Here is a 13,875-nt window from a genome sequence, read left to right on the forward strand (position 1 = left end):
ATTTCCTGGGTACTTCCCATATATAAATGGGATATACGTACTAATACACTTGTTTGTTTTTCTCTTGTCTGTCTGTCTTTTGTCAGTGGTCTGTCCCAGCTAAGAATGCAGAAGGTTTGTGAGAAAGTTATTTTTCTTCCCCTACAGTACATATGGCTAATTTTGAAGACTACTACTTTCATTAAAAACACAGAAAAAGTGCTTATCCATGCTTCATTGTATCTAATGCTAAAAATAACTTTTGGAGGCTGAAGAGAAATATTACTATTCTTATTCAACAGGTAAGAAAATAGTTACGTCCCATAGATAGTGAGAATCAAGCCAGAGTTGAAACTCAACTCTATATTTGATATTCAACAAAGGTTTAATGAGCACCTACTCTGTTTCAGGCACCATGCTGGGTTCTGGGAACAAAACAGTAGACAGACAGAGCAGTCTTGAAGGGTATCTTCCTGCTTCTAGTCTAGTGCTCTTAATCTGAGAATTGGCCAATGACAGTGACATTAATTCATAATCCAATATGTTTCTTCATATAAAAATTTAATAGCTTTAAGGAGGTTTCTAAATACCTTAAAAAGAATCAGAAGTCACTCTGTGCAGGATTTATGACTGAAACTACAGTAAATAGTGACTAAATTAATAGAAGTATAGTTGTAACATGACTTAGGAATAAAATAATTGGAAAGTCATCTGAACACTTGGCAACATCACCATCTTACATAAGAGATAAATGCACTAAAAGTGCAGCAGTGAAGACAACTGTGGGTTCCAACCCAAGGTGCCCCATTTTTGTATCACCAAACAGCCGGGATTTCCAAGCAGGCTCTGTGCATTCACAGGCCACTCCTCTGCTGACTTTCAGTCCCCAACTGCCAGGCCTATTGGTGTTCCCTGTTATTCTCCTGACAGACAAAGGAAAGTAGCATGTATTCCTTCTGCTACATGCTACTAGGAGCCAGCAAAATGGTTTTGTGATTGTGAGACATGTCGACTTAATTAGCTTTTTTCCTTCCAGGTAATAAGAGTTTTCTCCAAGGAATGACCAAAATTAACAACACAGTTTGAGGAAGTTTATATTTCTTTCTCTTTGCCCACTTAAGATTCCTAGATGCAAAAATCACATCCACAGATGCTAAGAAATCTACGTGGTTTATTATTTTTGAATGTAACAAAATAAGATATTACAGTGAAAGTTAGAATCGCTTCATTTGACGTGTATTTAGAAATTGTCCATTTGAGAAGTATGGATTAAGTGTCCTTCAGGCTTTAAAAATTAAGGAAATGAGAAGTATCCTCTCTTTTATCAGAACTTCTTTATTTAGAAAGTTCATCCATAGTTATGGGAACCCCCAAGTATAGCATGAAGAAACATTTTTTGCACACATGCATTTTGTGAGATTATGGCTTTCCAAAAGATTCTTACAGGAAGACATAAATCAAATCAGCTTGAGAACTGCTTCATCATTGTCTGTCAAAGTCTCAAATGTTGTCAATTCATTTATAAGTAATTTCACATAATTTTTGGATGTTTCTTCAAACTTGGGATTTGAAACCAAAATTTATAATCATCAGATATATATTTTAAGGATATAAGATGTCTAGTTTATACTACGACATTTCTTTCATTTGCACAATTTCAAGAAGTGTTTTTTGCCTCTGAAAAGCAGAATGAACTTTCCAAGTATAACTCCACTTAATTTGACTCTGAGGATTGTAGTTCCTGAACAGCTGACTGAAATGAAATTCTACAAAGCAGATCCTCTATTCCCATTTTACTGTTGTAATTTCGGTTTGTGGCCCAGGTCAAGAGTACAAGGATTGAACCCCGTGTCCCCAACATGTTTCTGTGGGGTGGGACTGATGAGTTTTATCAATGAGCCTTTGTGGATAGAGCTCTATCCAACTAAATAAAACCAAGAGTCTCCCTGCCTAGGCACCTATCATCTTGTTGGGGAGACAAAACATGCATTCAACACATACGCATTTTTTTTCCAAGAGGCCACATTATAAACTAGAAAAATCTTGAGAATGTATACAGATTTCACTAGCATACAAAATGTCCATGGCTAACGATGTTCTGGATTATGGTATGTCTTACTATGAATTTATGGATATATTGTCTGATTTGTCAATGTTCATTCTTCAAAATATGCCCATTGAAAAAAACTGAGTTTTTTTGAAGGATAAATTTTATGACTAAATTTGTAAATAAACCACGCAGGATTCTTATTTAGATTTGCCAAACTTAGAGTCTTCAGTGATCTAAATAATTGACCTTCCTGTCACAGTCTTCCGTTTATAAGCAGGTGAAGAAAGTTTTTCTTTCCTGTAAGGTAGAGAAAGAGAAAAAAACATATATATATGTATATACATGTACACACATTTATATACACACATAGTAGGAAGTTGAGTACAATTTGCTATTTTAAAAAATTATCAGAATAGGTGCATTAAAGCTTGATAGGGTTCGTAAAATTTATAGAGGCATCCCCTTCAAGGCCTGATGTGAGTTATGAAATCTAATTTTGTTTTCATAGCTCTGTGATAAAATTTTATCAATGTTATAAAAGGGGTCTTTACTAAGACTGACCGGAAATCTGAACTATCTGGCCAGGCAATAAAAACACATTCCTTAGCTGCAAAGTGTCAGACAAGCAAGGTTTAACTAAAATTGATCGATAAGTCTTCCTTTTACAGTTGAGTGCATTCACTTTACCTCATAGGATAATAGTTTTTTTAATGGTTTTTCCATTAATATCAGACATCAGTGTTAGTAAGAAACAAGAAAGACATAAGAGAGAGAGAGAGAGAGAGAGAGAGAGAGAGAGAGAGAGAGAGAAGGGTCATCAAGAAAGAGTGTGATTTTTGTTACTATTATGGGTTGAATTGCATTCCTCCAAAATTCACATGTCAAAATCCTAACCCCAGCACCTCAGGATGTGATCTTATTTGGAAATAAGATCACTGCAGATGTCATTAGGTAAGATGAAGTCACACTAGGGTAGGCTCCTAATCCAACATCACTGATGTCCTTATAACAATGGGAAATTTTGGATTCAAGAACACAGGAAGAATGTCAAATAAATATGAAGGCAGGGATCGAGGTGATGCTTCTACAACCGAGAAATGCCAAAAGATTGCCAGCTTTTCTTAGTCTGTTCAGGTTTCTATCATGAAATAACTTAGACTGGGTAGCTTAGAAACAATAAAAATTTATTTCTCACAATTCTGGAGCCTGGGAAGTCCATGATCAAGGTGTCAGCAGATTTGGTGTCTAGTGAGGGCTTGCTTCCTGGTTCATATGGTGCCTGTTTCCAATGGTGCCTTCTTGCTGTGTCTTCACATAGTGGAAGGGGCATGGCAGCTCTCATGGGCTTATTTTATAAGGGCAATAATTCCATTCATGAGGCTACTGCCCTCCTGACCTAATTAGCCCCTAAAGGTCTCAGCTTTTACTATCACATTGGGGACTGGTATTCAACATGTGAATTTTAGAGAGACATAAACATTCAGTCCACAGCACCGGAAAACCACCAGAAGCTAAGGAGAGAGGTGGCACAGATTCTTCCTCATAGCCCTCAGAAGGAATCAGTGCTGCTAACACCTTGATCTTGGACTTCTAGTCTCCAGAACTGTGAGACAATACACTTCTGTTGTTTAAGATACCCATCTTGTGGTACTTCATTATAGCCTCTACTGTGGTCTGAATATGTCTTCCAAAATTCATGTTTTATAAGCTGAATCCCTAATGCAGCAGTGTTGGGATGTGGGGCATTTTGAGAGGTATTTGGGTCATGAGGGATTTACTCTCATAAATGGATTAATGCTGCTATAAAAAGGGCATGTGGGAGTGGGTTTGCTTTCTCTTCCCTTCCACCTTCTGCCCTGTGGGGAAGCAGTAAGAAGACGCTCACCTGACACCAGTGCCTTGATTGTGATCTTGGACTTCCCAGCCTCCAGAACTGAGAGAAATAGATTTCTGTTCTCCCACCTTGGGTTGGGCATCCAAACGTAGCTTACCTTGCCTAACTCAATTGTCATCAGGAAAATCATTCAAATAAGCAGCAACTAAACCATAAAATGATCACTTCAAGGTATCTAGTGAGCTCATTTTCAGAATGGCCAAGACCACATCTAACATTTCTGTTGCACTGAAAACTTACAAGGGGTTTCTAGGGTACCTAAATGGAAACAGCAGGCTTTGAGGGTACGCAGATTTGGGTACAGATCCCAGCTCTTTCACTTATTGGCTGGTGCCTTTGGCAAAGATATTTCACTTCGTAAAAGCCCAGCTTTCCCATCTGTAAAATGTAAAAGTAGTAAAAGACATATCTACTTCATAGGGTGGTTGTGAATACTTATTCAGAGAGACAACACCTGTGTAAAGGTCCAATATGGAGCCTGGTACAGATGCACACTCTAAAAATGTTGGTGCCCTTCTCCTTCCATGTTAATGATCTTATTTGAGGCTTATACCAAGCAACTTTCCCAAGAGTACAGGAAGGCAAGACTCAAGCCAGGCCTATGTCTCCAAGTCCAGGAATCTTTCCCTGGAAGGAGCCACCTCCACACCTTGGCTACCACAAAGTCATGCTATGACCTCCCTCTGTTGCTCTGGTGAGACTTAAATTGGGCTTATGAAGGTGAAGTGGCCCTTTATGCAGATCCTGGTAAGCACCTGTAGAAAGTCCCTACTAAGCAGGTGATGAAATTCCAGGAATCAGCTGGAAGAGAAAGAGAGGGGGAAAAAAAGTCATATCTGTCTAATCATATCTTATTATTGAATTAGAATCAGATTTTTAAAGTTGGATGCAACTTTAAAGATTAAAAATCTGCTCTTTTCACTTTCTAGAAAAGGATGTGGCAGATTATACAGTATCTCAGCCAGTCAGCATCAAGTTGAATGATCTCATGAATCCAGCCCAATGTTCTTTCCATTTTAATTAGTGTTCCAAATACCCACAATGTCAGCTCAAGAATGGAAGAACCAGAACAGATCCAAGGATATGTAAAATAGTCTCAGAATAAGCCTTTGTCATTGAAGAGAAATGTGGCTTTAGTAGAATCAAGATGCTTCCTAACTCTGATTCTTAGACCAAGACAAAGTGAAGGTGGATTTCAAAATGGCATTATAACTGCAATTTAGTAGAGGGGGAGGGGTGTATCAGCACTCTTTCATATCGGCTTTTTTTTTTTTTTTTTGAGAGGAATTCTTGCTCTGTCACCCAGGCTGAGATGCAGTGGTGCAATCTCGGCTCACTGCAGCCTCCACCTCCCAGGTTCCAGCAATTCTCCTGCCTCAGCTTCCCAAAGTGCTAGGATTACAGGTGTGAGCTACCTGGCCAGGCTCATACCTGCTCTTTAGAAAGAGTGAAGTTTGCTCATCTGGGCCTGCGGTACCCAGGAGCTCCGGAAAGAGCTCATGGTCATTTTAGAGTAGACAGAGGATGTGAGAAGCAGTGACTCTTGTTTAGAAATCTTCTAAATTGGCTGACTCCCATTTACATGCTGTTTCTGGCAGCAGAGATCAGTCTGGGTCACCTCTATGCCACTGAGCAAATATGCTCAAAATTATTACTATTTCAGACAAATGTTTAACTGTTCTCAGATTATCTATGACACCACAGGCCAAAGTCACAGCAATCTAAACTGAGAGTGAGTTTACTTTACTTTGTGATTTATGGAATGAGAATTCTGGGTGCTCTGTGGGACTAATTTAATACGAAACATTCAGATGTCTGTCTTATAATGCCATTCATCTTTCCTTAGCCTGCCTGCACCAGGGAGCATGTGGTTCAGAGAGCAGCCTCTCCCTTCTCAGCCACAAATCATCACACTTGTGAAAGGGGGTGACATGTCTTCCTTTCTAAGCCAGGCTGCCTGCAACAAGAGGATCTGTCTGGGCTCTGATGGAAGAAAAGTGTTTTTCACTCTATCTGGCCGTTGGGAGTGTTTTGAAAGGTACAGTTAGCAAAGTAGGGTTCATAATCAACATTGCTTTGGACTGCCTTTTGATGATGGGAACTTAGTCTACACTGTCTTAACAACAAGTGCAGATTTGTTTTATAAGAAGGCAAAGTGCTGTTCTATGGATTGATGTAATGCATGTGAGAAGAAAGTTCTACAAAAAGCTAAACTCTGATTCAGTGTCGTACTTATATTTGAAAAGCAGATATTTCAGTGCATGGTTAAAAAGGAACAAAAATAAATCTTTTTAAGCCAACAAGTTACCCTAAGTCTCACATTCATACAACAAATATTTGTGAATGCCTCCTATGTAGTAAGGGCTATTCAGGCAATGGGAACATAAAACACCCTACTTTCAAGGAGTTTGCAGATCAATGTGAGAAACGGTAAGTCCTACAATCAGGGTGAGCAACAGTGGTAAGTCCTACAATCAGGGTGAGCAACAGGTACAGGGAAAGCACATGGAAGGAAACTCTCCACACAATCATATAAAATAACATGAGAAAGCTGCAGGAAGAAAATGTGCAAAATCACAAAAGTGAGAGAAAATGTACAATCTTGGGGAATGGGGAAAAGTTTAGAATGGGCGGAGTGCAGAACGCTGTGAGCAAAGGGCTGAGAAGACAGATTGCAGAGCCAGGGGAGCTCCAGATTCCAAAGGCCTTAGGCACACGGGAAGGAGTTTGTCCTTCATTTTGATGGCAACAGGGGGCCACTTAAGCTCTTTAAGCAAGGAAGTGACATGATATGATTCTTATTCTAGAAAGAACGTTCTGGCTACAACTTTGATAAAGAATTTGATAGCAGCAAGGCTCCAGGGGTGGAGTGTGCAATGACTAGTTGGAAAATTAGAGGTATTATCTCAGTGAACGATGGCAGTGGTCTGAAGTCAGATAGGTAAGTAAAAACTCTGAAGTACTTACAAATCCTATAAATGAATCCACTTTACTCATATTAACAGTTGTATGTTTGTGCAAATAGAAATCAACCTCTGCCGTCAAGTCATTTCCTGAGTGAGGCAGAGTCCTGTTGACCCTGGTATGTGCTGCCACTGCCATGTGAAAACTCTGAGAAGCCTCTTGAAGACATAGCTTTGGTTAAATGTATGGATGTGGCCCATATCAAACTTCCCATGGGAACTGGCTGTTATCTAGTGGATAATACTGCTCCATGATGTCCTAGAGAATATGAGGATTTACAACTCAAAACACAGCAGAACACTGTCACACCCAGTGAGCAGAGCTCACATTTTAACACTAGGAAAGCTGTTACCAAGTGTGGCCTTTGAGAGTGGGGTAGTAGAAGACACAGTAATAAAAATAAAAATCTGTAATGGGATTTATCCTATCAAAATGACTACATTAAACAAGAGGTAAGAAAAGGTCTGATAAGAGGGGTTTGACATTGGAATTGATTTGAAAATATTTCCTGAATGCCAATCAGAGACTATCTTGAGTTTTGCCACTCTCTGCAAGATCCACTTCTTTAGACAGACTTGAGTATGTACAGAAGTGTTACTTAAGATCTCAACTGGTGTTCATCCTGATATTGTCATCAAAGTCATAGATTCTAACCTCAATTTTGTGTTGGCTGCTTAGAAAATATCATCAAGGTCACCCCACCAAAGTCAGTTTTAAGTGTATACCCAAGGACAAGCCTCTCAGTGACTGATTAGGAATAGCGACAGCCTAGCTGATTCCATTGCTAATTTCGTTCCTCATTGGTAATGGAAGAAAAGAACCATAACAATGGCAGAAATACGTGTCTATGCAAAGAATGCCATGTCCACAGCTTCCCAAGGAAAGATCAGTCCACACTGTTCCATGCACAGGAAAACTGTGCTTTGTGTCACGTAGCCCTGACATCCTAATATAAAGGAATGAGTAAAAGCCATCCATTTAATCATCTGTTCAAAAACAAAGAAAGTAGTTCAGATGGTACAGTGACCCTGGAGCCAAAAGAAATAGAAGGCATAAAAAAATATAAACAGTAGCTATGAAGCAACAGAAGCCATGAGTAGGCAGGTGCCATATCTTAGTGTACCACAGAAGAGCCCTTGGATAAGTAGAAAGTTCACATGAGGATCAGGAAGCACAGAGAAATAGGGAAGTCAACAGCAGGAATGGCAGACTACTTGGGTGGCCACTGGGACCCAGACAGGCATGAATCTTGAACAGAGGCCACCATGAAGCCTGTTTGCTGGGCTTTCCTGTGCGTCCTCACTTCCTTGTTAATCCTCCCAACAAACCTCCATCACCAGAGGCAAACTAAGAGAGTCTATGTAACTTGTAACTTGAACAAGCTTAACTTAATACACAATGTCTAGTCTAACATTCACATTTGTTCTCTACTGGCTTCCCACTGCCCTATCTATCTGTCTGTAATCTATCTGTCTGTCATCTATCTGTCTGACCTATCAACTATCTTTCTTTGTATATAGCACTGATATTATTACAGCTTGATATATCAAGCACTGATACTATTCCTGTGACCATTAAAAATAGCAAGATTGTATCAGCACGCAAGGCAGCTTAATAAACATGGAGAGCTTCAGCACCTCAAACTCACTTGTTTAGCTTTCCAACGTCTGGGTCCTCGTTATAATCTCTGGGTGCTTAGCTATGACTCAAGAATATTTCCATCATTTCTTAAGGGAATTATGGAGATAAAACACGAGTACACTTAGTGTATTAAATACACTGATACACACACATACATATATATACACATATATATGCATATATATATATATATACATACACATACATATATTGCAGTGGGAAGCCAGTAAAGAGAACTAATGTGAATGTTGGACTAGATATTGTGTATTACATTAAACTTGTTCAAGTTCTATAAATAAAGTGCACTTATATATATATAATCTCCCAACTTCATAGCACTCCCTACAAGGCCCTCACAATCAAGCTCATGAGTGCCCCTCCGAGCTCATCTCGTGCCTGGTACTCCAACATTCAAGGCCTATCCAAGCAGTCACAACTATTGCATTCACATTTGCATGCCCAGCACCTAGATCAGTCCTAGTTATTTATTTTTTTTATTGCATTTTAGGTTTGGGGGTACATGTGATGAACATGCAAGATTGTTGCATAGGTACACACTTGGCAGTGTGGTTTGCTGCCTTCCGTCCCCTCACCTGTATCTGTCATTTCTCCCCATGCTATCTCTTCCCACCTCCCCCCCCGCCCCTCCCCCATTTCCCCCCAACGGACCCCAGTGTGTAGTGCTCCCCTCCCTGTGTCCATGTGTTCTCATTGTTCAACACCCGCCTATGAGTGAGAATATACGGTGTTTGATTTTCTGCTTTTGTGACAGTTGGCTGAGAATGGTTTCCAGGTTCATCCATGTCCCTACAAAGGACGTGAACTCATCGTTTTTGATGGCTGCGTAATATTCCATGGTGTATATGTACCACATTTTCCCTATCCAGTCTATCATCGTTGGGCATTTGGGTTGGTTCCAGGTCTTTGCTATTGTAAACAGTGCTGCAATGAACATTCGTGTGCACGTGTCCTTGTAGTAGAATGATTTATAATCCTTTGGATATATACCCAGTAATGGGATTGCTGGGTCAAATGGGATTTCTATTTTTAGGTCCTTGAGGAATCGCCACACTGTCTTCCACAATGGTTGAATTAATTTACATTCCCAACAACAGTGTAAAAGTGTTCCTATTTCTCCACATCCTCTCCAGCATCTGTTGTTTCCTGATTTTTAAATGATCGCCATTCTAACTGGTGTGAGATGGTATCTCAATGTGGTTTTGATTTGCATTTCTCTGATGACCAGTGATGATGAGCATTTTTTCATATGTTTGTTGGCCTCCTGTATGTCTTCTTTTGTAAAGTATCTGTTCATATCCTTTGCCCATTTTTGAATGGGCTTGTTTGTTTTTTTCTTGTAGATCTGCTTTAGTTCTTTGTAAATTCTGGATACCAGCCCCTTGTCAGATGGGTAGGCTGCAAAAATTTTTTGCCATTCTGTTGGTTGCCGATTCACTCTACTGACTGTTTCTTTTGCTGTGCAGAAGCTGTGGAGTTTGATTAGGTCCCATTTGTCTATTTTGGCTTTTGTTGCCATTGCTTTTGGCGTTTTGGTCATGAAGTCCTTGCCTACACCTATGTCCTGAATGGTTTTGCCTAGATTTTCTTCTAAGGTTTTTATGGTATTAGGTCTGATGTTTAAGTCTTTAATCCATCTGGAGTTAATTTTGGTGTAAGGTGTCAGGAAGGGGTCCCGTTTCTGCTTTCTGCACATGGCTAGCCAGTTTTCCCAACACCATTTATTAAACAGGGAGTCCTTTCCCCATTGCTTGTTTTTGTCAGGTTTGTCGAAGATCAGATGGTTGTGGGTATGTTGTATTTCCTCTGAGACCTCTGTTCTGTTCCATTGGTCTATAGCTCTGTTTTGGTACCAGTACCATGCTGTTTTGATTACTGTAGCCTTGTAGTATAGTTTGAAGTCCGGTAGTGTGATGCCTCCTGCTTTGTTCTTTTTGCTTAGAATTGACTTGGCTATCCGGGCTCTCTTTTGGTTCCATATAAAGTTTAAGGTGTTTTTTCCCAGTTCTGTGAAGAAGGTCATTGGTAGCTTGATGGGAATAGCGTTGAATCTGTAAATTACTTTGGGCAGTATGGCCATTTTCACGATGTTGATTCTTCCTAACCATGAACATGGAATGTTTCTCCATCTGTTTGTATCCTCTCTTATTTTGTTGAGCAATGGCTTGTAGTTCTCCTTGAAGAGGTCCTTTACGTTCCTTGTTAGTTGTATTCCTAGGTACTTTATTCTCTTTGTAGCAATTGTGAATGGCAGTTCGTTCTTGATTTGGCTCTCTTGAAGTCTATTACTGGTGTATAGGAATGCTTGTGATTTTTGCACGTTGATTTTGTATCCTGAGACTTTGCTGAAGTTGTTTATCAGTTTCAGGAGACTTTGGGCTGAGATGATGGGGTCTTCCAGATATATAATCATGTCATCTGCAAATAGAGACAATTTGATTTCCTCCTTTCCAATTTGGATACCCTTTATTTCTTTTTCTTGCCTGATTGCTCTGGCTAGAACTTCCAGTACTATATTGAATAGGAGTGGTGGGAGAGGGCACCCTTGTCTAGTGCCAGATTTCAAAGGGAATGCTTCCAGTTTTTGCCCATTCAGTATGATATTGGCTGTTGGTTTGTCGTAAATAGCTTTTATTGTTTTGAGATATGTTCCGTCAATACCTAGTTTATTGAGGGTTTTTAGCATAAAGGGTTGTTGAATTTTGTCAAAAGACTTCTCTGCATCAATTGAGATAATCATGTGGTTTTTGTCTTTGGTTCTGTTTATGTAGTGGATTACGTTTATGGACTTGCGTATGTTGAACCAGCCTTGCACCCCGGGATGAATCCTACTTGATCATGGTGGATGAGCTTTTTGATATGCTGTTGCAATCGGTTTGCCAGTATTTTATTGAAGATTTTTGCATCTATGTTCATCATGGATACTGACCTGAAATTTTCTTTTCTTGTTGAGTCTCTGCTGGGTTTTGGTATCAGGATGATGTTTGTCTCGTAAAATGATTTGGGAAGGATTCCCTCTTTTTGGATTGTCTGGAATAGTTTCAGAAGGAATGGTATCAGCTCCTCTTTGTATGTCTGGTAGAATTCAGCTGTGAACCCATCTGGACCTGGGCGTTTTTTGGGTGGTAGGCTCTTTATTGCTGCCTCGACTTCAGACCATGTTATTGGTCTATTCAGGGTTTCGGATTCTTCCAGGTTTAGGCTTGGGAGGATGCAGGTGTCCAGGAATTTATCCATTTCTTCCAGGTTTACTAGTTTATGTGCATAGAGTTGTTTGTAATAATCTCTGATGATGGTTTGGATTTCTGTGGAATCTGTGGTGATATCCCCTTTATCGTTTTTTATTGCATCAATTTGGTTATTCTCTCTTTTCTTTTTTATTAATCTGGCTAGTGGTCTGTCTATTTTGTTGATCTTTTCAAAAAACCAGCTCCTGCATTTATTGATTTTTTGAAGAGTTTTTTGTGTCTCTATTTCCTTCAGTTCTGCTCTGATCTTAGTTATTTCCTGTCTTCTGCTAGGTTTTGAGTTTTTTTGATCTTGCTCCTCTAGCTCTTTCAATTTTGATGATAGGGTGTCAATTTTAGATCTCTCCTTTCTTCTCATGTGGGCACTCATTGCTATATATTTTCCTCTAGAGACTGCTACAAATGTGTCCCAGAGATTCTGGTATGTTGTGTCTTCGTTCTCATTGGTTTTGAAGAACATCTTTATTTCTGCCTTCATTTCATTGTTTATCCAGTCAACATTCAAGAGCAAGTTGTTCAGTTTCCATGAAGCTGTGTGGTTCTGAGTTAGTTTCTGCATTCTGCGTTCTAACTCAATTGCACTGTGGTCTGAGAGACTGTTTGTTATGATTTCTGTTCTTTTGCATTTGCTGAGGAGTGATTTATTGCCAATTATGTGGTCAATTTTAGAGTAGGTGTGATGTGGTGCTGAGAAGAATGTATATTCTGTGGATTTGGGGTGGACAGTTCTGTAAATGTCTATTAGGTTTGCTTGTTCCAGGTCTGTATTCAGGTCCTGGATATCCTTGTTGATTTTCTGTCTGGATGATCTGTCTAATATTACAATGGGGTGTTAAAGTCTCCCACTATTATTGTGTGGGAGTCTAAGTCTCTTTGTAAGTCATTAAGAACTTGCCTTATGTATCTGGGTGCTCCTGTATTGGGTGCATATATATTTAGGATCGTTAGCTCTTCTTGTTGCAGTGATCCTTTTACCATTATGTAATGTCCTTCTTTGTCTCTTTTGATCTTTGTTGCTTTAAAGTCTATTTTATCAGAGATGAGAATTGCAACTCCTGCCTTTCTTTGCTCTCCATTTGCTTGGTAGATCTTCCTCCATCCCTTTATTTTGAGCCTTTGTGTATCCTTGCATGTAAGATGGGTTTCCTGGATACAGCACACTGATGGGTTTTGGCTTTTTATCCAATTTGCCAGTCTGTGTCTTTTGATTGGGGCATTTAGTCCATTGACATTTAGGGATAGTATTGTTATGTGTGAATTTGATACTGTCATTTTGATGCTACCTGGCTGTTTTGTTGGTTAGTTGATGCAGATTCTTGATTGTGTTGATGCTCTTTTACCATTTGGTGTGTTTTTGGAGTGGCTGGTACTGGTTGTTCCTTTATATGTGTAGAGCCTCTTTCAGGAGTTCTTGTAGAGCAGGTTTGGTGGTGATGAAATCTCTGAGTGCTTGCTTGTTCACAAAGGATTTTATTTTTCCTTCACTTATGAAGCTTAGTTTGGCTGGATAGGAGATTCTGGGTTGAAAGTTCTTTTCTTTAAGGATGTTGAATATTGGCCCCCAATCTCTTCCGGCTTGTAGGGTTTCTGCTGAGAGATCTGCTGTGAGTCTAATGGGCTTCCGTTTGTGGGTAACCCGACCTTTCTCTCTGGCTGCCCTTAGCATTTTCTCTTTCATTTCAACCCTGGTGAATCTGACGATTATGTGCCTTGGGGTTGCTCTTCTTGAGGAATATCTTTGTGGTGTTCTCTGTATTTCCTGGATTTGAATATTGGTCTGCCTTGCCAGGTTGGGGAAGTTTTCCTGGATAATATCCTGAAGAGTATTTTCCAGCTTGGATTCATTCTCTTCATCACATTCAGGTACACCTATCAGACGTAGATTAGGTCTTTTCACATAGTCCCACATTTCTTGAAGATTTTGTTCATTCCTTTTTGCTCTTTTTTCTCTGTTCTTGCCTTCTCTTTTTATTTCATTGAGTTGATCTTCGACCTCTGATATCCTTTTTTCTGCTTGGTCAATTCGGCTGCTGAAGCTTGTGCATGCTTCACGAAGTTCTCGTGTTGCGTTTTTCAGCTCC

The 13,875-nt window shown here is 39.6% G+C and overlaps 1 protein-coding gene across 1 annotated transcript in view; it reads right to left on the bottom strand.

The window, feature by feature from the left end:
- Positions 1 to 1,176: 1,176 nt before the first annotated feature.
- The window catches only part of DCDC1 (doublecortin domain containing 1), a 490,018-nt gene continuing 477,319 nt past the window's right edge, over positions 1,177 to 13,875 (bottom strand). Inside the window, 1 exon segment of the mRNA XM_010332310.2 lies at positions 1,177 to 2,326. The gene's annotated coding sequence lies outside the window, so the exon portion shown is untranslated.

This window comes from Saimiri boliviensis, chromosome 6 (assembly GCF_048565385.1).
Source record: "Saimiri boliviensis isolate mSaiBol1 chromosome 6, mSaiBol1.pri, whole genome shotgun sequence".
NCBI classification, from domain to species: domain Eukaryota; kingdom Metazoa; phylum Chordata; class Mammalia; order Primates; family Cebidae; genus Saimiri; species Saimiri boliviensis.